Consider the following 24,000-nt stretch of genomic DNA (forward strand, 5'->3'; position numbering starts at 1 on the left):
CCTTACGATCTGAAGACAAGCTGTGTGGAATACAAGTAACAATCGAAAATACGTTGCTAAGATTCCCAAAATAATGTAGTATATTTGGAAGAGATTAATTGGATCGCAGGGCAGTAAGGGTTAGGACGATGACATGAGATGGAGAAACCTGTCATTGTCCATATCATTCTGAGAGCAGGACAGGGTGGCAACACAACATTCATAGGCCGAGGGTGTTAGATGAGTTTATTTCGAAAAGCTCTGCTCTTGAAAACAACAAAGAATACAGTAAAGACGTTAGACAGAACAAGAACAAGAACAAGAATTTATTCCGCCATATAGCAGTTACGGCCAAGGGGGGAGGGGGGGGGGGAAGAGAAGAAAAACAAAAACATTGAAGGTGTGCACCCAAGTAATAATTATAGCGTTTACCTCATGCTCTGTTCTCGGGTTGACACGTCAGAACACAGGGACCCACGGAATACCTCCTTTCCAATTATAGACAAAACCTTCAAAGGTACGGCCATGGACCGGTAAAAGCACAATCATCACTTCTGGATTAACCCATCCCGTGGTTCCCGCCGTCTATGTTAACAGCAGACGTTTTGAATTAGAAAGTAAACTCTGACTCGTATTTGTTACGCAGCGCCAGATAAGAGCTAGCCCGGGAACACGGGTCCATCGCAAATTACGTTACAGGACCACTCAGCGTCTGGTTAGGCTTTGACGTGGGATAAAAGCATCCCTCCACTTGGTCACATACCCCAAGACAACATGTTGCCTGGGTCTCTCTGTGCACACTGGTGGGTTTTGTTGTTGTTGTTGTTGTTGTTGTTGTTGTTGTTGTTGTTGTTGTTGTTGACAGATTTGATTTTGCAAAAGGCACTGGTGCCTTATTCGGAAATTAATTCATACACACAATTGCAACTCAACACAGCAAGAAGTCAGGTTGTTGATTGTGTGTATGTGGCCAAGTGGAGGGGTGCTCTAATGCCGTGTACAAGCTTGAGCAGATATGAGACGGCGAGGCGAACAGTTTTCATGAGGCGGAGTAGGCCTGAGGGTCCCGACTTGATGTGCAATGAGAAACAAGTTTCCACGTTCTGTCGGGTGTAGTAAGCTGATTGCAATTGTCTTACCGCCCCCCCCCCCCCCCCTCCCACCCCTCGCCCAATATTTGTTGTTGGGTGGGGTCTGAGGGGGAGGGGGGGCTAGCTATACATGCACTAAAAGCCCCACGGCCCACCTAGAAAGGGAAAAGGGCAATGACTAGTTTTACCTGCGGCAATCAAGCACATAACGTAATGTGCTCCTAGACCCACAGGTAACAACACACTGCAGCACCTTGGCACTGGGGTCACGAGAAGCTACGGCAGGGTCAACTTTTAATTTGTTTCTGAATTCATTGCAACATTGTCCGCAGATCTAATGGTCCCCGGGACACTTAGAAGTTGAGAATGTATGTGCCAAACTTGAAGCCTCATTCTTGCTCAGAGCAAATATTCATGACGATTAAAGCGTTTTGTACTGAGGTCCAGAACTAATTGCAAAAAAAGTAAAACTCCGGTGTCTGCAATGCTCAGCATTTTAAACAGACGAGTAATCCACGCAGTAATAGGTGTTCCTTTCAGAGACTTGAAACTTGTAAGTTGCATTACCAGGGATAGCTGATAATATTTTACAAGGGGCTTTCTATGACGGGTAGTAAAGGCGTGCTTTTATCTTTATTCCCTTCGATTTGTTTGTTGCTTTTGTTCTGTGTCCCCATGAGATATGCGGGGGGAAGGGGAGGTAACGGACCAGCCATCACTGCAGGAGATGAGCACGTGCACCACGATAGGGTAAACAGCACCACAGGCACTCGCCATCACTCAACTCATCTCTTTGTCCGCAAATTTCAGCCGCATGTTCCTTTGACATACGAATTATGCTTTGTAATTACAAAAAATGCTCCTAGTAATAATCACCCGATTGAGCCCCGTGCGAGGTTCACGGTCCATAAATCTCACTGAAACGGACGCTCTTCTTTCCATATGTGACGTCACTTCCGCGGGGTTAATTCAGGACTATGCCATGTTCCTCTGCGCCCTGCAAACATAACATCTACGTATTTCCCGTGCCTGTATCTGTGCGAGGAGAAAGGTGAGGTCGCTTGGGTAGCCAGGTAGGTGAAAATGGCAAAGTGTGTGTGTCTGGCACCCATCAACGGTATCCCGGGTGGAATCAAAGACTGGCAAAGGTGAAGAGAATGAAAGCTTAGTGTTCTGCAGCTGGAGACTGCACCCTTGTTTTGCAGGACACCGGTGTTCAGTCCCTAGTAGTCAAGTGCGTCTGTGGGCAGTGTCTTGGTCAATAAAACACCCAGGCAAGTCCTTTCTGACAAAATACAATACATCTGTATTGTGTGATTGTTGCTACAGTGGAATCCCCCTTTTAAGACCTCCAAAATCAAGGTCTTAAAAAGGAGGTAGTCTTAAAATGAGGGTAAATCTACAGATATTGTCAACAGAAAATCTGAGAAATCAAGGTCTTAAAAACGGAAAAGTCTCAAACTGGGTTTAAAAAAAAAGAAGGGGGTTTTACTGTACAGACAGCAACGTTCCCCCTGGCCTAGCCACACTGTTGATAAACACGCTGAATATTGGATCGCATGACAAAATAAAATCACAGCGTGGCAACCACATCACACCGAGACATAACACATGCCTACCTTCCGCACACCTGATCACTTTATAGCAGTTTTCAGTTTTTAGTTCAACACTGTCACTTGGGACTTTGCCTCCAAGGGCAAAACATGTATATGTTACAGTTAATCTGTGAAACCAGGGAATACATGTATTAACTAAACTATTTTAGGTAATACATGAATTAACTGTTTGTTTCCGTCAGTTAATTCATGTATTACCTTGTTAATACACGTATTCCCTGGTTTCACAGATTAACTGTAACATATACATGTGCTTGCTGGTGTACGCACGGGTCCGGTTTAAACTCAGGGGAAAGGTCAGTCTCTCTGATGGAGCTTTGTGCCGTCTAGAACTAAAACCTCATTAGCTTGTCCTTTGTTTTATATACTACACTTTCTAAACAAAACAATGACTGTGGGTGAGATCAACAAGCAACAAGTCGCGTAAGGCGAAATTACTACATTTAGTCAAGCTGTGGAACTCACAGAATGAAACTGAACGTAGTCCGCCGCTAGTGCAAAAGGCAGTGAAAGTGACGAGCCTGTTTGGCGCGGTAGCGATTGCGCTGTGCTTTACTGTACCTCTCTTCGTTTTAACTTTCTGAGCGTGTTTTTAATCCAAACATATCATATCTATATGTTTTTGGAATCAGGAACCGACAAGGAATAAGATGAAATAGTTTTTAAAACGATTTCGGAAATTTAATTTTGATCATAATTTTTATATTTTTAATTTTCAGAGCTTGTTTTTAATCCAAATATAACATATGTATATGTTTTTGGAATCAGAAAATGACGAAGAATAAGATGAAATTGTTTTTGGATCGTTTAATAAAAAAAATAATTTTAATTAGAAGTTTCCGATTTTTAATGACCAAACTCACTCATTAGTTTTTAAGCCACCAAGCTGAAATGCAATACCAAACCCCGGCCTTCGTCGAAGATTGCTTTGCCAAAATTTCAATCAATTTAATTGAAAAATGAGGGTGTGACAGTGCCGCCTCAACTTTTACAAAAAGCCGGATATGACGTCATCAAAGGTATTTATCGAAAAAATGAAAAAAATGTCCGGGGATATCATACCCAGGAACTCTCATGTCAAATTTCATAAAGATCGGCCCAGTAGTTTAGTCTGAATCGCTCTACACACACACACAGACACACACACACACAGACACACACACACACACACACTTGACTAAATGTAACAAGTCGCGTAAGGCGAAAATACAATATTTAGTCAAGTAGCTGTCGAACTCACAGAATGAAACTGAACGCAATGCCATTTTACTCGTAGCATCGTCAGGCCACCGCTCATGGCAAAGGCAGTGACATTGACAAGAAGAGCGGGGTAGTAGTTGCGCTAAGAAGGATAGCACGCTTTTCTGTACCTCTCTTTGTTTTAACTTTCTGAGCGTGTTTTTAATCCAAACATATCATATCTATATGTTTTTGGAATCAGGAACCGACAAGGAATAAGATGAAAGTGTTTTTAAATTGATTTGGACAATTTAATTTTGATAATAATTTTTATATATTTAATTTTCAGAGCTTGTTTTTAATCCGAATATAACATATTTATATGTTTTTGGAATCAGCAAATGATGGAGAATAAGATAAACGTAAATTTGGATCGTTTTATAAATTTATATTTTTTTTTACAATTTTCCGATTTTTAATGACCAAAGTCATTAATTAATTTTTAAGCCACCAAGCTGAAATGCAATACCGAAGTCCGGGCTTCGTCGAAGATTACTTGACCAAAATTTGAACCAATTTGGTTGAAAAATCTGGGCGTGACAGTGCCGCCTCAACTTTCACGAAAAGCCGGATATGACGTCATCAAAGACATTTATCAAAAAAATGAAAAAAACTTTCGGGGATTTCATACCCAGGAACTCTCATGTCAAATTTCATAAAGATCGGTCCAGTAGTTTAGTCTGAATCGCTCTACACACACACACAGACACACACACACACACGCACACACGCACACGCACACACGCACATACACCACGACCCTCGTTTCGATTCCCCCTCGATGTTAAAATATTTAGTCAAAACTTGACTAAATGTAAAAAGAAAAAAAGAAGAAGCCTCCATAGGTTAAAATTGACTTTCTTTTGTTCGTGTGTTCTGTCCTTGTATTGTTGAGTACAGATTTCTTTTGTTTGTAGACTTACACTCTGTTTGATAGAGCAATGTTTGAACGCACCCTATTGGAACGACATGAAACACTACATCCTCTGTGCTCCAGAATTGCACCATGGCTAGAAGAACTCGATCAGTATCAGGTCCTTGTGGCAATAAGTTTCACTTCCTGTATTGCAAGACAAAACATCATCACATATCTTTTGCCAGTTCGGGCGCTGTTTTTGAACATTTTCCAGAAAAAGGAATTAGACCTTTCTGCACCAGAAATGGTAAAAACCCAGCTGTTCCTAAAGTTTGTTCCTCAAAGCTTGTTCGGCTCTGAAATTCTGAGCGTTTCGTCTTATTTTACTGCTGTGTGGAAAAGTGTATGAAAACAAACATCAAGCCGGTTCGTTCAGATTTGGGGAAGTTTTTGATCGTGTTCTTTAGGAAGATCCAAATTGTAGAGAGTGGGTTTGAAGTGTGTCTTCAGAAAATAAAATAAGTGCTGGGTGGCCAGGAATGTCACGGTGACTCTTTCGTCCTTTCAACAACACCATCACCTGTTTCTGAGGGTTATCGTCATTCTGCTCAAAAACTAATCTACGCAGAAATAGACTTGCCCTGAAGACAAAAGTAAATAAAGTTCGGGAGGGGAGAGAGAGAGAGAGAGAGAGAGAGAGAGAGAGAGAGAGAGAGAGAGAGAGAGAGAGAGAGAGAGAGAGAGAGAGAGAGAGAGAGACTGGGAGAGAGAGACTGAGAGAGAGAAAGAGAGAGAGAGAGAGAGAGAGAGAGAGAAAGAAAGACAGACAGACAGACAGACAGAGAGTGAAAGAGAGAGAGTGAAAGAGAGAGAGAGAGAGAGAGTGAAAGAGAGAGAGTGAGAGAGAGTGAAAGAGAGAGAGTGAGAGAGAGAGAAAGAGAGAGAAAAGGAGAGAGTGATATAGCGAGAGAGAAAGAGAAAGAGAGCGAGAGAGAGAGAGAGAGAAGGAAAGAGAGAGAGCGAGAGAGAGAGAGAGAGAGGGGGGGGTGCAGTGTGTTCCATTATGAGCTGTTTGCACCCTCAGTAATAATGTCAGAGAGGAAGGAAATTGTTTTGCTTGTTTCCCCGCAAAGGTTACTCCCCTTGATCCAAAAGATGAGCAGTTCTCACCACAGGTGTGCAACACATTTCACCTTCTTTCAGCCTACCTGAGTGTCTCCTCACCTTCTTTCAGCCTACCTGTCTTCTCACCTTGTTTCCTGCCTACCTATCACTTCTCTTCTGCTTTCATTCGCTGATTCCTGTTTCCAGAAGGTAGGGCGGATTCCAAAAGTTGCATCTCCGCGTGGCTGTGTTTTGTACCCAAACAGACAGGTGTTTTTCTTACCTGTGGGGCGGAGGTGTCGTCAGAGGGAAGTTAGGCCGGTGCACAAAGGTAATCAGTGTTTAGTCACCATGGCATGACGAATGCAACCATTGAGTAATGATGATCCCACCTTCCGCGAGCGGTGCTGGCATGCCTTTTCTGTGGGGGCTTCTTTTTACCTTTTTATTTTATAGTCATTGCGTGTGTCACCAACACAAAAATTCACAGGAAATACATCGTATGAAATGAACTTGTATCGTTTATTGAGGCAGACATGCGTCCCTTTGGCTGTCCATTCAGCTTGTTATTTACTCATAAAGTCTTGTGCAAAACATTGACACACGGCTGGTAGTATGGGGTCAATTGTTAAGATGGCTATTGGTGAAAATTGGGGAAGGGTCAAACTTGGACAGCGAATGAGAGAAAGCCCGCATTCGAGTTCGTAAACTATAACAATAACAATAACAGCACTTTATTGTCCATTAAAATATTACATAAAAATGGAAATTTTTCTTCGGCACACCCTGTCTGCCTGTAAACGATTATAACAACAATTGTATAGGACGACACACATAGAACATAAAACATAAAAGGGATACAATCAAATATGATATTTCACTATGTAAATTTACCCTCTCATATCACAGGAGTTGGGTTTCACAGCCGAGTAATCACATTACAAATATTTCCCACACACCTTCACATGTACACATTGAAAGGATTTTAGCATTAGCTCAATATCATGGCTTTTCTTCCCCCCAGATCGTTGTGAATAATATTCAAGAACATCAAACATAAAACACGTAGCGATCAAATTCAAAGGTGAAGAGAAAGACAGAGACGGCGAGACAGACAGCGAGACAGACAGCGAGACAGACAGCGAGACAGAGAGGCAGTGCTGACTCTCGTTTAAGTGCCATTCACATGGCACACTTTCAACCAACTTTTCTCCAACTTTAAAAAAACACAAGACTTGATGTTTCCCGAGATGTGTTAGAACGACTGACTCCGACAGTGTGTAGTGCACGATGTTATGCAGTGCCAGAGAAAGCGGTGCCAGACCAGGCTCTGACATTCCAGTTGATGCCAATAATAGATCGTCTGCCTGAGGCAACACATCTCTCTGACTCAAGACAACTCCCCCGATCTGCCACCAATAACCGTTCAGTTGTCTGCCAGCTGCAGTCCTACCTGTCCTGAGGAGAACCTACACATTACTACCTGTACTTATCACTACTGACATTATCTATCACAGCAGTGATGCCAAACTTATTGGTTTTGTTTGTGCAGTGATGCCAAATCCTGGAAGCAATAACCATGCACTTATATCTGTCGGTTACAAATCTCTTTGCCCTTTGGCCAGTTCCCGACTAAGTGCCGAAAGACTCTTAGTTTGTCAGAAAAGCTGAACCACCTGCGCCAAGGTTAGATGGCAAAGATAAGGGTTGTAGCTCATCGCCTCGTCGCCAAGTGTCAGCCACCATCCTGACTGCATCCTGCAACTAGCTATAATCAGTTGTTGTTGTTGTTGTTGTTGATGTTGTTGTCGTCGTCGTCGTCGTTGTTGTTGTTGTTGTTGTTGTTGTTGTTGTTGTTCTTGTTCTTGTTCTTTTTGTTTTACAGTCTAGTTCTTTCAGGGCGCTTTCAGCAACAGAAAATACCTCACACTAATGTTGCTGACTGTCGATATCATGGTTTCATGACTTACATCAGCATACAATAAGATCGTGACGTCAAACAGGGCGGCCCCTGACCGATTGATGTCACGCATGAGAATGATTGTGTTAATGTCATATTTTAGGTTATCTGTGAATCAGTAAGATAACTGATGGGTGTCTTTTTTTGACAGTTACCGCTATCCTCAGGTTAATGGGGATCATCAGGGGGATTCGATGACTAGCATTGACGTCACTACATGACGTCATACATTTCTACGCGTCAGATTGTTTCTTACGAGCCCCGAGTGTAAGATTTGTGTCGTTCATATTTACGGAATTTTGTTTAGGTTTGTCACCATCGGTATTCACCCTTCGGGTAACGTTATGCAGATCCTTTAACTTATTGTGAATATTGCGCCTTGTGGCAACAACGTGTCTGTGTTTGGGCTGTACCCCGTGGCAGTGCATGATATGAGGCACAGCGAGTTGCTATGTAAGCAAAGCCCCGCACCTGCAGTAGCACACCCCTTGCACGTCTCATGGCGGGATAGAGGTTTAAGGACCTACGATAGCGGTACATGCACACCCCTTGCACGTCTCATGGCGGGATAGAGGTTTAAGGACCTACGATAGCGGTACATGCACAGCCTGCAGTAGCACACCCCTTGCACGTCTCATGGCGGGATAGAGGTTTAAGGACCTACGATAGCGGTACATGCACACCCCTTGCACGTCTCATGGCGGGATAGAGGTTTAAGGACCTACGATAGCGGTACATGCACACCCCTTGCACGTCTCATGGCGGGATAGAGGTTTAAGGACCTACGATAGCGGTACATGCACAGCCTGCAGTAGCACACCCCTTGCACGTCTCATGGCGGGATAGAGGTTTAAGGACCTACGATAGCGGTACATGCACAGCCTGCAGTAGCACACCCCTTGCACGTCTCATGGCGGGATAGAGGTTTAAGGACCTACGATAGCGGTACATGCACACCCCTTGCACGTCTCATGGCGGGATAGAGGTTTAAGGACCTACAGTAGCACACCCCTTGCACGTCTCATGGCGGGATAGAGGTTTAAGGACCTACGATAGCGGTACATGCACACCCCTTGCACGTCTCATGGCGGGATAGAGGTTTAAGGACCTACGATAGCGGTACATGCACAGCCTGCAGTAGCACACCCCTTGCACGTCTCATGGCGGGATAGAGGTTTAAGGACCTACGATAGCGGTACATGCACAGCCTGCAGTAGCACACCCCTTGCACGTCTCATGGCGGGATAGAGGTTTAAGGACCTACAGTAGCACACCCCTTGCACGTCTCATGGCGGGATAGAGGTTTAAGGACCTACGATAGCGGTACATGCACAGCCTGCAGTAGCACACCCCTTGCACGTCTCATGGCGGGATAGAGGTTTAAGGACCTACGATAGCGGTACATGCACAGCCTGCAGTAGCACACCCCTTGCACGTCTCATGGCGGGATAGAGGTTTAAGGACCTGCAGTAGCACACCCCTTGCACGTCTCATGGCGGGATAGAGGTTTAAGGACCTACAGTAGCACACCCCTTGCACGTCTCATGGCGGGATAGAGGTTTAAGGACCTACGATAGCGGTACCATGCACAGCCTGGTGGTGACCTTACGAGTATGTTTCATCTGCTGATACCATGATGTCACCGAGACAAACTTCATTCTGGAAATTCTTTGTCATTTCCTCCGGCGACATACTTAAGGAGAGACAAATAATATACGTTTTTTTTCTCTCCATTATTCGCATTTATGACGTATTCTGGAACTTTGTTTTGCTTTTGACACCAGTACAGGTTAGTCTTGTCACATGGGGGGAAGGGTCAAGAAGAGAGGTCTTGGTTTGTTCAATCGATGTCGTATCTCAGTTTATCCTACATACGTGAGAGAGACACCCGTGAGATAATAATCGTTCGAATCACACGTGTGTATATCATGTAAATGAGGTCATGTCAAGCAAGTCTGGCAGGGACCTGTTTTTCCACTGCTTATGATGCCAAAGTCACCGAGACAAACGTCATTATAGAAACAAAAATTGTGCTCGCTAATTACCCTCCATGAATCTTTAGAACTAACACGTCACGCCACACTTTCAGAGTGACGTTTCTTTGCTTTGACGTAATAGATTGCACGAGGCTTTAGAAGAGATCGAGGTTCCAAAACAAGCGTCTTCAATTTTGCTGCCTCGACTGCAAGACATTTTCAGTAAAATACACGTAAGTACAGTATGTAGGATAAACAGAATACTACATGGCTTGCTGTGTCGTACCAGATTTACACTCGTTGCTTTTTCAAATAGTGAACAGCTCGCTTTCGCTTGCAGTTCAATATTTAAAAAAAAAACCTCGTGTAAATCTGGTACGACACAGCAAGCCATGTAGTATTCTCTATAGCTCGGCCCTGGCGACATAGCTCATGTCTGACTTTTATAACAATTACCTCTTTATAGGAATGAGAATGTTGAGAATTTTCTGTTGGCTGCACTTTCACTATCTTCCACATAGAAATCAAGAACGGAAGTAGGTTTGCAATCATGAAAATACTCATACGGAGCACGGCTAAGCAACGGTATGAAACTGTTGATATGTGGCATACTGTAACTGTAAGTAAAGCTGCACGTTTCTTGGTGTTGACATTGCATCACTTGGTGTGATCTGCAAATCAACAGCCACAGACAACATTCAATGAAGTCCGGCTGTAGTGATAGACCCATATAGTGATAGTCCGGCTGTAGTAATAGAATTTCTGGGTCCCGGTCCCAGTTGTTCATGTTCTTTGTTAACTTAGTCCGGTTGTAGTGATATTTTTCAGTCCGGATATAGTGATAGTCCGCTTGTAGTGATACTATTTTCAAGTCCCGAGGAAGCTAAAGTTCGGCTGTAGTGATAATGTTCGAGAGTAATCTCCCTTTACCAAAATGGCGAGCAAAAGCCAGCCACGCACTGTGCTTACCCTGAAGCGGAAAATTGATCTGACAATTTTTCATTTAACCCTTATTTCTAAGTGGCCCTTCTCTCTCTCTCTCTCTCTCTCTCTCTCTCTCTCTCTCTCTCTCTCTCTCTCTCTCTCTCTCTCTCTCTCTCTCTCTCTATCTAAAACACACACACACACACGCACGCACGCACGCACACACACACACACACACACCGGCTGTTGAACTGCCAGGACGGGGGTAGGTTAACACAGGACATTTGCAAGCCTGACAAAGACGACAGAAGAAACGTCACAAAACGAAATCAATAGTGGTTCCAAAATCACCTTGTTTCTGCCTTGAGGCTAGTTTACCAAATGTGCCGCCGCATGTAGCAATAAAAGCTTTGAAGATATCACTACAACTACAAGCGATTGGCCGGATGCAATAATAAAACCTACAAAAATAGAACTATAACCGGACGTCCGGATGTAGTGATAAAACCTAAAAAATATCACTATAACCGGACGTCCGGATGTAGTGATAAAACCTACAAAAATATCACTATAACCGGACGTCCTGGTGTAATGATAGTCCGGATGTAGTGATAAAAAATTTGGTCCCGAGGGCTATCACTACATCCGGACTTCACTGTACATATAAATCAGGGACGCAGGCAGTGGGGCTGTTTGAAGCGTGTTTATTATGCTGCTGGAACGGGAGCTTTTGATAAGTAAGAGGGTGTTTTCTTCTGACCGTCGACCAGACCTTTTCATTTATTTTTATTTTTCTCCTTCATGGTTGCGGTTCACCTGCACAGAAAAATCCGATGTGAGAACTTGAACTGACGGGTAAACATGATGCCGGTGTGCCATTGCTCCAGGTGTGCGGTGGGAGGTAGAAGTAACAGCTTCCAGGCGTTGTCTGGTACCCGCTGTTCTGTGATCTGGCGGCACCCCCTTGTTGACCCCTGACATTCACTGGCACGTGCGGCCTGCCTGTCATGTCTGTGTGGGTCACTTTACCTACCTGGCTGCTCTTATCAGCCCTTCACTGAACCTCTGTCTGCCTGCCTGCCTGCCTGCCTGCCTGCCTGCCTGTCTGTCTGTCTGAGAAAGGACAGGCTAGTACTGCTTTTAAAACCTTTGTCCATTAAAAAGTTCCGTCATCATATTATGTCTCTCCGTCCCGCGTCGTCAACTTCTGTATTCACAAACACTCCAGTGGGTGTTGTTTGTGTGTGGGCGTTCGTGTTCAGCTCTGTGTCACATTGTTGACTCAGATGTCCAGCTGTCGGTCTGCATGGCTGATTGACTTTGGTGTACTTGTGCGTTCTGATCATTTCTTTTAGATTGTATTTTGTGCGCGTTTCAGTTTCATGATATCGTCGATAGCACCTCCTGTTCCAATCTAAAGACATGTACCAGCTCAGCTTAAGTTGACATGGTGATTCAGCCACAGACACTTTCAGATCCGGCTTCGAGGAACATGCTCACGGGATAAGCTTAACTTCGGGTCCTAATGTACGATGATCGGTATCTTCCGCTTCCAAAACATCACGTGCCCTAGGCCCTGGTCTAATACTGGCTGCCTGTTTACTTCCCTTGCCTGTGTCTTTTCCACTTCCGTTTGTCTATGTCAGTATGATAGCAATTAACTTTCGCTTAACAAATATAACGTGTCTCCATTAATCTTGTACTGTTTAACATCCCACTGCCCTTGACTGTCTGTACAACTTACGTTCGAATGTGAAAGGAACTTTACTGTTCCATTGCCAGCACTTTCAGACAGAGATATACACGAAGAACGCCCTTCGGCATTTTAAGACTGATATATCCATGAAAAACGCCATTTAGAACTTTAAGACTGATATATATCCATGAAAAAACGCCATTTAGAATTTTGAGACAGATATATCCATAAAAAACCGCCATTTAGAACTTTGAGACAGATATATCCATGAAGAATGCCCTTTAGCACTGTGGGACAGATATATCTATGAAGTACGCCCTTTAGAATTTTTAGACAGAAATATATCCATGAAAAACGCCCTTTAGCACTTTCAGACAGATATATCTATAAAGAACACCCTTTTGCGCTGTGCTGGATTATTCATCATGACAGACCCAATACTGACACGGGGGAGGTTTACGTGAGTGAAGTGCTGGTGCTAGGAAAACGTTGTTTGTGCCGCTCTGTGTTATCGTCTGCAATCGACGCCCACGCTTTCTCCTTGGCAACGAAGACGCTTTTTTTTGTTTTTGTTTTTTTTGTTTTTTGGTATGTGCTATCGTAACGGTCTTACGGCATAGGGTTTGCACTTCTTCTTTGAAGCTCCGAAAAGTGGTTGTTCAGATTTGATGTTACATGCATTGGCCTTCTGTCGTTCAACACTTCAGATTAGTTTACTTAATCTGTTGTTGTATTTGTTGACAGAAAGGAGGAATTATGTTTTTCTCTGGTAAACATCTATGTTTGTTTGTGAACAATAACATTGTTAGTGAAATCCCTTTGATTGCAATAACTGATTGTCTCTGTCTTCCTACTTTGTCTACGTACACAGTATGACAGTAATGACTTCTGGAGTAAATGAAGTCTGATGAGTCTTCTTCTTTTTCTTCTGCTTCTTCTTCGTCTTCAGGTAAGCTTGATCCGTTTTAGTTTGAGGCGGTAATGGTGCACTGCACTCAATAACCTAACAGAAGGCACGTTCAACGATAGGATCAAGGCATCCAACATCGCCACAATGGGGAAATAAACTGCCACCAATTAGTAAGAAAAGAAAGTAAGCATTCAGACACCCCCCCCCACCCCTTACGATCACGCCAGGTGTGATTTCAAAGCCACCTCAATGATCCCCGCTCTCCCCCCAGAACCTCTTTTACCTGCGTCAGAAGGTAGGTAGAAAGACAACGCCCTGTTTCTAATCTCTCCTCCCTCGCTCCTCTCTGACGGAGTTCCATCACAACCTCTGGCTATTTTCTCCTGCCAGACTTCAGCAGACACGAGATGGATTGTGCAGCTCTCTCTCTGTTCGCTGCTGATGGAGCCCCTACACATTGGCTCCTGTGTGTACTAGTGACGCAATAGATTGTTTGAAAGGAAAAGTAGGGACAATGCAATGTCGTTGAACTGTAGTTAGTTGCGTCAAAGTTGTGTTGGGTTGGTTTCGGATACTACACGCTTTGGCACAGAGTAATACAAAATAGATGGATAATTTGAGGAGCAGATGAAGAAAGCTGGAGGTCGGAGGAAGGCGGGGGGTGGGGGTGGGATTGGTATGGGAGGGGTAGGGGATGAGGGCGTGGGCAATATCGAAACATCACCGTCCGTTTGGCACGGTCCTCAGCGATATTGCGCAAGACCGGGTTTCATGCCTACATGAATCAACTGTATCTTAGTGTGGCAATATCTCCATTAGGGTGATTCCACTTCCATCGGTGTGCCCTTTTCGTTTTAAATTAAACTGATAAGGACTAATGGAGTTTCCTTGTTTTTATGTTGAGCAATTATATCTCTGCAACAATTATCTGGTTACGGGGCCCAAAGCTGATCCGTTCCCTCAATGGGGTTAACTGGTCTGGCGTAGCTGCCTCATTCCAACAGATAATAGAACATTGCGGTAAGACTGATTGCAACTTGCACTTCTTGTGTCATTGTGACCTTTCAGTCGACCTTGAAATCGGTGGAAATTTACAAAGATTACCTGTCCTTGACGAATCCTCTCAAAAGCTTATAATATGCCGAAGCATGCGGATGAATGTTAAATATATTATACAAAGTGCAGACGGCCACAGAGATGAAGACACTAGATACAGTTAGTAATTGAGACACAGAATCGGATTGCTTCATGCTTACTGATGTCAAGGTGTAATGCGCACTTTTCACCTGCACTTCTTTCAGGCCTTGGACGGAAATACTTTTGGTAAAAACTGTTGCTTCGGCTGCTACAATTTTGGGCCAGTTTTCATGCAGGCTAAAGGTTAGTTTCTACCGTAACTGAAGTGTTTTGAATACAACGTGGTTTTCAGCGTTTGTGTACGTGTGGTTCAAAACCGGTGAAAAAAGGTTGTGCTAAAGAGCGGTACTGGAACTGAAAAAAAGCGGGACTGGAACTGATTTTGAGCGGAACGTATCTAAACTCGTGGATTTGTCGGATATGAAGGCACCGTGTCACTAAGTTGAGTAAGTAAACCATCAAGGGGGGAGGGGGGGTCACTTGTTGATACTTGTTTTGATTAAGTTCCCCACACCCCCTTCCTACATTTTGTTCTTCTGGTTAATAATTGTGTTGTCCACCATCATGAAAACGTGTGTAACTTAGTATTGTTATGGTCACGCCAAATAATCATTAGCTTGAGTTCGTGTCCTAGCTGCATTTTTGTCAATTGTTTCATGTCATGTATTTTGAATAAAATTGTGTTTAAACGACTTGTTGATATAGAGACAGCGAATAGTAGGCAGTAAGTAGGCCTGTGGTGGGCTCAATTAAAGATCCTATCGCTTATCATTGCGCACAACGCTTTTCATGTCGCACGAATCCCCGATACACGACCCACACAGTGCCGCGGGTTGAGGGGCGCAGTGGTGTCTATGAAGACACAGATAAGAATGATACGTGTCTCACCTGGACTCACCTGTACAGGTGTGCCATACCTTCACAGTCCGTTTCGCCAGGTGAGGCGCGCAAGGTGACACCTACCTGTCGTTATCAGCACTGACCGCTTCAAAGACATACTGACCACTCCACCGGACTGCGGGGGGCAGACAACTCGTGGTACTTGGTGCGGTAGGCCTATGCATGAAGCGATTGTGGTTATTCTTTGTTCTTGAACTTCTTCTTCCTCTTAGGTATCTTGGCGGGGTGTCATTATTTATTGTGCTGATTTGTCGGAAACTTTGAGCACAAAGCATTAGCATTGCTTTAGAATGTATGTTACCCCGATGATCATTGAAATACATGTAATTTAAAATATAAAAAATAACATGAAAAAAAGGTGTCCTGGATTATTGTTATTTCATAACGAATTGGATAACTTTGATATCTAGACACACGGCCAACCTGAAGGTGCAACCATCCCCTGTCGGCTGAAAGCTGAGGTAGATTAAGGAAAGCTGAGCGAAAACGTACTTTGGGCTCTGTTTGTATTGGGAAGAAGAAAGCAAGAAAGCATGTGTCACTATATTTACTAATTTAGTGCCGTAATCAAGTTGATTAATCACCAAGGAAAGGGGAGAGTGAGAATAAAAACTGATCCTGATTCTTTAGAAAACAGATTACTTGTCGAAACGGATCATCGACTCTGCTGGCTTTATCATGGCAAGACATCTTGCCGGCAGCTGAGAGAAAACAAAACAGCTACATAAGATCCATTAGTTTACGCCTCGTCGTAGATCAGATCTGAGCAAGGCCCTGATTGTCGCCGTCAGGTGTTGGGTCGGTGTGCACCCAGCTGTGAGCAGCTTACCCCGGGTATCTGTTGTGATAACTCCACCACTGAACGTCCGCGCGGGACAGAGAGGTGAAAGTTACTGTCAGACGCTGAAACCTTTTCATGCCATCATTACTTCACTTTCAATCCTCGTTTGACGCCTTCGGTCTACCATAACTCTCTCGGCTGGTCGTTTACGGCATAAGAGTGGAGTATGGTTCCTGAACTGCGACAAAAGCTCACAAAGACTGCGGGTACACGTACGTGATCGGCGGAAAATCAACACTGGTTTTGTGTTGACTCGTGAAATTCAATACCTCGCAGTAAGGGGGTGCGCGTTCCGTGGGTTTGAACTGTGAATGGTGCATTGTCTGATCGGAATACTGAGGGGAGTCTCGTTGAAACTGTAGATGTTATACTGAGCTAATGCTGTGTATTTGCTTGATGATGTAAGACGTGACATTCCACACCGGTACGGAAAACATGAGAACATGTAAGTATTTCGATCGGCAAACATTCCTAACGGGCAACAGTGTAGCACTCAGGCCTTCGCCGGATTCAGTCGCGGGAGGTGTGGAGTTTTGTTATTTAGCGCGGCCATTGCGAGGCTCAGATTTCCAGACAGAAGAGTGCAGATGAATCTTATAGCGCCTTGCTTTTCACTTGACTACTGTACATTTGTTGGCTTTGTAAGGCCGGTGTGTAGCTTTATTCCGAAATGAAAAACAGAGACGCTTGTTGTCTTCACTATCAGATCGTCAGAAAGTGCAGGAAAATAACATTTTTCATCTCTGTTTGTTTTCCGACTGTTCGCACCGCTAGAAGCGTGCACAAAGAACAACGGATCTACCAATCATCGCCACTAAATGCATCTCTGCCAAGACTGTATCTCTCTGCGAAACTGAGGTCTGCCAAGACAAATAATGACTGAAGACAAAGGAAGACAACGGAAGACAAAGGTATCGCACAGACAAAGGTGTTAACTTACTAGAGGTGCGGACTGATTTGTCCAGTGTGTTTCAAGGAAAGGCGGTTTACTCATCAGGACAGACGCTCTGTTTTACTGACGAAGCATTGACGACCTTGTTGTGAGAAGACTAGCTGCCTTGTCCTGAAAATATATTGTCTGAAGACAAAGGAATCGCACAGAAGAAGGTGTTAACCCACTAAAGGCGCGGCGGCGCGGACTGACTTGTCCAGTGGGTAAGGAGGTTTACTCATCAAGGCAGACTGACGCCCTTGTTGTGAGGTGAGAAGACTAGCTGCTTTGTCCTGTTATCACGTCCAGCAGGGCTGTTTGGGGAATCACGGGGAGTTGTGGCAAGTGAGGGACAGCTGTGGACAAAACAGAAAGTGTTTGTAGGGCGGAGGCTGCAGATAACTCAAAGCGAGTTGGACGTGCTAAGAGAGAGAGGGGAGAAAATGTGGAAAGTTGCCATAGATTGTGGCTAGCACTGACAGGTAGGTGGGGATTTATTTCTAGGACCTTGGCTTCTTTTTTATAATAGCACCTCACCTAGCTGAATAAAAAATACGATGAAGATAGCATTGATGTGCGAACTCTGTGAGTCCAGTTCTGAGTCAAGTGGAGAACATAGCACAGCTGGGACACTAGAGGAGTTTGTATTGTATGCCTGCCATCACTTCAACTTCAGCACATTGTTTAATACATGCAGTTAAATATATAAAACCATCGTTGGTTTTAGTTTTATACAATCAAAAGAATTTGCAGGTTTCGTTTTTTCGTTTAAGGCCCAGATCAGTGTCCAATGTGATCTTATTGTTTCTGGCCTGCTGGGGTCCGTCGACCCTTCGTCCTTTGTCTGATCCCGCGCTTTTCATAACCCGGAACCAAGGGATGTGTGTGTGTGTGTGTGTGTGTGTGTGTGTGTGTGTGTGCTAGATAATATACTTTTTCAATTCAGCGAAGATATGGCTTGCATTTTACCATCAATTGAAGTTGCTAGAAATAGTTTTGTTCAGTTACTTTACAAAAATGGCGATACAGGTTGTAGGAAATCCTTGAGTATCAAAACACAATGTGTGAAGATGTAGGAATTAGGACGGTGAAGGTTTGAGACAAGTTCCGGTGTAACACGAGAAAATTACTTCCACGAGCTTTTTACTCCGGAGTAAAAATTTCGTGCGAAAATGTTACTCCCTTTACAAAAAAAGCACTCCCCCATTACACGAGAAAATTACTCCCCACGACAGGTGAGTTCCGAGTAAACATTTCGTACACAAATGTTACTCCCCTGACGAATAAAAAAACCGAATAAATTACTTCACCCCAACAGAGCAATTTAACTTTCCATGCCAGGTGTACGGAATTTATACTCCCTTGTCCCCTGTTAGTCTTGGTGGTGGAAGGGGTGGAGGGAGGGTAGCGCGACATTCGTGTGTACGAGATCACATTATTGGCATTATCCCTTCGCCCGCATTCCATTTTTCGCGTACGAGATTTTTTACTGGAAGCACAAAAAATGGGGAGTCAAAATTTCGTGGAGGGAGTAATTTTTTCGTGCCTTGGGGAGTTCTTTTCTCGTACGAAAAATTTACTCTAAGTAAGAATTTCGTACGAAATGTTTACTCCGGAGTAAAAATCTCGTGGAAGTAAATTTCTCGTGTTACACCGGCGTTCTCCCGACTGCTGGTGCTAAACTAGGCTACTTCCCTACGATCGGTATGGGTTGTTGGTGTGAGATACTAGCACAAAATAGTGACCGTTATGATGGTCAGTCTTTCAAGGCCCTCGCCAATCACCCTCCACAGTCAACAGTCACTTCCTCCAGACGACAGGCAGGACAGTGGAACCCCCCATTTAAGACCTCCAAACATCTGAGAAAATCAGGTCTTAAAAAGGACGGAGTCTTAAAACGGAGGGAAATTTACACAGGTTGTGAGGACAAAATCTTTACACATCTAGGTCTTGAAAGGAAGAAGTCTTAAAATGGGGTTGGGGTGGGGGGGGGGGGGGGTGTGTCTTGAAAGGAAGAAGTCTTAAAATGGGGTTGGGGTGGGGGGGGGTGTGTGTCTTGAAAGGAAGAAGTCTTAAAATGGGGTTGGGGTGGGGGGGGGGGTGTGTGTCTTGAAAGGAAGAAGTCTTAAAATGGGGTTGGGGTGGGGGGGGGTGTGTGTCTTGAAAGGAAGAAGTCTTAAAATGGGGTTGGGGTGGGGGGGGGTGTGTCTTGAAAGGAAGAAGTCTTAAAATGGGGTTGGGGTGGGGGGGGGTGTGTGTCTTGAAAGGAAGAAGTCTTAAAATGGGGTTGGGGTGGGGGGGGGGGGGTGTGTGTGTCTTGAAAGGGGGGAAGGTTCCACTGTTCAGAAATCTATCCACGCTAAAGCTGTTATTTTGCGTATTGATGCTGCTGGGCCGGAGAGGTCTGCATCAGCCATGATGTGTTTTCTGCGAATGCATGGTAAAGGGGTGGAAATTACCCGGCCTCCGCGGAGACGAAAAGAAGTGCAGACATCTCGGAACGCCCTCGCTGCTATTCGGATTATTGTTGCAAACGTTAGGTTGGACATGTCTGTATCAGTTATGATGTTTTCTGTCAGTGGTAGATGCTGGAGAAATACCCCTCATATATATAAGCTGCACCTGGTTATTGAAGTACAGTAGAAGTGGTCGTTATTCCGTTTTTCCGGGGCAAAAAACAAACAGATATTGCGGGGGGTGGGGAGATGGAGTGGTTGTTAAGCAAGTTTTTTTTTCTTCTTCTTCTTCGTTTAGTTTCCTAAGGGTTGGATCCTTCAAGAGGTTAACGACTAGAGAAGAGGCGTCACAGGGAGAGACATTCCAAGAGAATGCTCTCTTTTTCAAGATCTATCCTCACCTCATAACTTTGACGCGTGCTGCCGCAAACAATGTCTTCTCTTTCAGTGTGTGAGATTCTAGTTAAGACAACCTCAATGCTTCATCTCTTCACGTGGAGAAGGCAAAAGGCCTGACGTGTTCTGAGTCTGGAATCGCTCAGCGCGACAGGTGAGAAACCAACCCTGTGCAGTTGGACTCACACTGTTTGAACCCCCGGCTGCCCTTGGTTTGATCATAGACCTATATATAGGTCCCTTGGCTTGATCATAGACCTATATATAGGTCCCTGGCTTGATCATAGACCTATATATAGGTCCCTTGGCTTGATAGTTTGTTTGTTTGTCATTCTGTTTTTGTTTGTTTGTTGTTTATGTTTGTTGGTGTGTGTCTGTGTGTGTGTGTGTGTGTGTGTTTACCGGTTGGTTGGTTAACTGATTTTTTGTGTGCTTCTGTCTTTGTTTATTTGTGTCTTTATTCTTCTTTTGTTTGGGGTAAGGAGTGGCGTTTTTTTCTGCTGGGACAGCAACAAGTCTGACCACATTTTGATTCATCGTCGAGAAACCTTTCAGAGAATAAAAGTTACTTGTTGATGCCTCCCCTTCCCCTCCCCTCTTCCCCCGTCCCCGTAACTGTTTGACGCCAAAAATATTAATATGACGACCTTGTCAATCAGTTGGGGATTTTGAAGTTCTGCTTGTTTTTATACCGTAAGCGTGTAAACTTAGATAATCTAATAGATAGTCTTGCTTCTGTTTATATCAAAAGCGTGTACATTAAGGTAATCTAAGTAGACTTGCTTGTTTCTATACCAAAATCGTGCAAAGTTAGGTAATCTAAGTAGACCTGCTTCTTTGGAATGATCACCACCTTTGCAGATTGTTTTGATTTTGTCCGTGACAGAAGAAAGGGGAGAAGAGTGTATCAGTCCGGTTTTGAGGTAGTGCAAGACAGAAAGGAATATAACTCACATGCGGGGGGGGGGAGGGAGGGTGAGGAGGGGAGGATATACCGATGTGGCCCTGGTGCCTTCTCTACGTCATCCTAATCCTCACCATTTGAAACCGCCAACAAAACTGATACGCATTTACTAAATGTCCGCATTTTCCAATCCGCCGTTGTTTTCTTCACTGGTCGGAACTTGAAAAAAAGCTGTTTAGGTTAGGAGGACGTGTAGAAAACTTGAAAACCCCCATCTGTACATTGGTTTTGGTTTTGTCTCTAGCAGAACAAGAGGGATGGGAAAAACAACAGTATCCTGTTTGGTGGAGGCGGTGTTTTAAAGAGAGAAGTTCACATGGATAGGAACGAATATGGGTGCTGTACTATGTGTGTGACTGTGGGGATATAGGAGGAAACGTCCCAGTGTTACCACAGACCCAGAGACCGGGGGAAATAACCAGAGCACGGGGTGAACACTTCCTCCTTGCCTCGCCAAGCCAAGTCTCTGGGTGGAATCCGGAGTTGGGTTGAATCAACACGGGTAGCGTGTATCGGGTATCTGCTATCTGGAGCTGTATCGCTGCCAGAAGCAAGGTTGTGTTTTGCTTGGAGAGGCTACGGCCTGCCAGCAACGTCTTACGCCCACCACCTCTCCCGGTTTGATGCGTTTTTTGTGAGTCTTCCCTTGGCTTTATGAGTCTTCCTTTGGCTTTGTGAGTCTTCCCTTGTTTATGAGTCTTCCCTGGATTATGGGGGCTGCACATGTTACGAGCGACGGGAGACTGAGTGCTGTTTGCACCTTTGCAATGGCTCTTTTTTATGCAGATCATCTCGACTCGAGATTTTTTTTTATAAGCTCTGCCTCTTCGGCACGCTTCTCTTATCTCATGCTGCCTTTGGCTGTTATTTTTTTGTCCCCTTCTTTTCTGTTAATGACTATTGACGGGGGGTATCCCTTGGTGCAATGACCATTAAACAGTCACACTTGATCTCCGAGAACGCAGAGAGAGAACTGAGACGTTCAGTTGTCTGTGTTATCGAGTCACTGAAATAAAAGGGCGGGGATGTAGCTCAGTCGGTAGCGCGCTGGATTTGTATCCAGTTAGCCGCTGTCAGCGTGAGTTCGTCCCCACGTTCGGCGAGAGATTTATTTCTCAGAGTCAACTTTGTGTGCAGACTCTCCTCGGTGTCCGAACACCCCCGTGTGTACACGCAAGCACAAGACCAAGTGCGCACGAAAAAGATCCTGTAATCCATGTCAGAGTTCGGTGGGTTATAGAAACACGAAAATACCCAGCATGCTTCCTCCGAAAGCGGCGTATGGCTTCCTAAATGGCGGGGTAAAAACGGTTATACACGTAAAAGCCGTGGGAGTTTCAGCCCATGAACGAACAAACAAACAAACTGAAATAAAACTCACGATATAGGATCAGAGTTATGTTGCCTTACGGCTAAGCTATTGTGCTAAACAAACACAGAGCTCTGAGATACAGAAGTGTGTATTAATTATGATGACTGAACTATTTCGTTGCAATAGACAATAAGTTTGCGTTGCAGTTTACTGGCCTTCACTGGGATTACGGTCACATGATTTATGCAGTCCGGCTTCGCTGGTTGAAAACCTTGTTGTCAAAAGCTGATCAGAAGATAATTAAAATGTTGTACCCTTGCCCTCCCTTCCTGATTCAGGCTGTTGCCGTCTTAGTGTATACAACTGCCACAGGTAGCAAGTGTGTGGGGATATGGGAAGGGTGCACTCCTGCTGCCAATAAACAGGTAATCACTGTGTAATTATCTAAGCTGTGCCAACATTTTCACTCCTCTGCAACAGAAGTAGGGCAGTTTGGGATCTAGAACAATCGTAGTGTTGGAGATGGGGCATTGCTGGGACGTTTTGGAAAGTTTTCAGACTATCAAGTGACTGACATGTCAAGTAATAAATTGTTGAGATTGCTGTTTAGCTTACAAGAATGGGTCCTGTTGTTAAACAATTTGTTGTAAAGAAACTCTCTGTTCTGGTGGTTGTAAGCTTTTCACTTCTGTGTTTCTTTCTTTCTGTCGTTTTCTTCTTCTTCTTCTTCTTCTTCTTCGTTCATGGGCTGAAACTCCCACGTTTACTCATGTTTTTGCACGAGTGGGTTTTTTACGTGGATGACGTCATTTTTCTGATCACAAACGGGCTTTTTCAGTTATTTGCATTTTCTTTGTTATAAACAACAATGACACATCCGAAAGACAACTATAGACATACTGAAATAAGGTGGAAGGACTCTTTGCAGATCAAGGCTTATAACATACGGGTGTTGGTGTGTAGGTGTTCTTCGTTTACCTGCGATATTACCTGGCGGCGTAGCGGTCAGACCTGGACTCATGACTTCACGAGGTCACGCAGACCGTTGCCCACAGTTCCTGGCTAAACTGGGAACAAGCAAGCTTGCAGAAATTACCTCAATCACAACACACCGGCAAGCTCCCCTCTGAACCAAGGTCATGGCGGGTACGGGGCGGTAGGTCAAAGTGCCAATAAATATCCACCCGCTAATTGGCTGAAAGAGCGGTCAACCCACACACTGACACCGCAGGTGCACAACTTACACTGCAGGTGCACAACTTACACTGCAGGTGCACAACTTACACTGCAGGTGCACAATTTACACTGCAGGTGCACAACTTACACTGCAGGTGCACAACTTACACTGCAGGTGCACAACTTACACTGCAGGTGCACAACTTACACTGCAGGTGCACAACTTACACTGCAGGTGCACAATTTACATGAAGGTGCACAACTTACATGAAGGTGCACAACTTACATGGAGGTGCACAACTTAAACTACAGGTGCACAACTTACACTGCAGGTGCACAACTTACATGAAGGTGCACAACTTACATGGAGGTGCACAACTTAAACTACAGGTGCACAACTTACATGGAGGTGCACAACTTACACTGCGGGTGCACAACTTACATGGAGGTGCACAACTTACACTGCAGGTGCACAACTTACACTGCAGGTGCACAACTTACACTGCAGGTGCACAACTTACACTGCAGGTGCACAA

General features: G+C 44.4%; 1 protein-coding gene across 5 annotated transcripts in view; it reads left to right on the plus strand.

Annotated features, from left to right (window-relative positions):
* LOC138958048 (uncharacterized) overlaps positions 1-24,000 on the plus strand; it is a 64,109-nt gene that overhangs the window by 4,350 nt on the left and 35,759 nt on the right. Inside the window, exon 1 of one of the 5 annotated variants that reach the window (XM_070329099.1) lies at positions 6,068-6,216. The exons of the other annotated variants lie outside the window; for them this stretch is intronic. The gene's annotated coding sequence lies outside the window, so the exon portion shown is untranslated. Of the gene's footprint in view, positions 1-6,067; positions 6,217-24,000 lie in introns of those variants that run through there. 5 annotated transcript variants of the gene reach the window in all.

The sequence above is a fragment of the Littorina saxatilis genome, linkage group LG2 (genome assembly GCF_037325665.1).
Source record: "Littorina saxatilis isolate snail1 linkage group LG2, US_GU_Lsax_2.0, whole genome shotgun sequence".
In the NCBI taxonomy this organism is placed as follows: Eukaryota; Metazoa; Mollusca; class Gastropoda; order Littorinimorpha; family Littorinidae; genus Littorina; species Littorina saxatilis.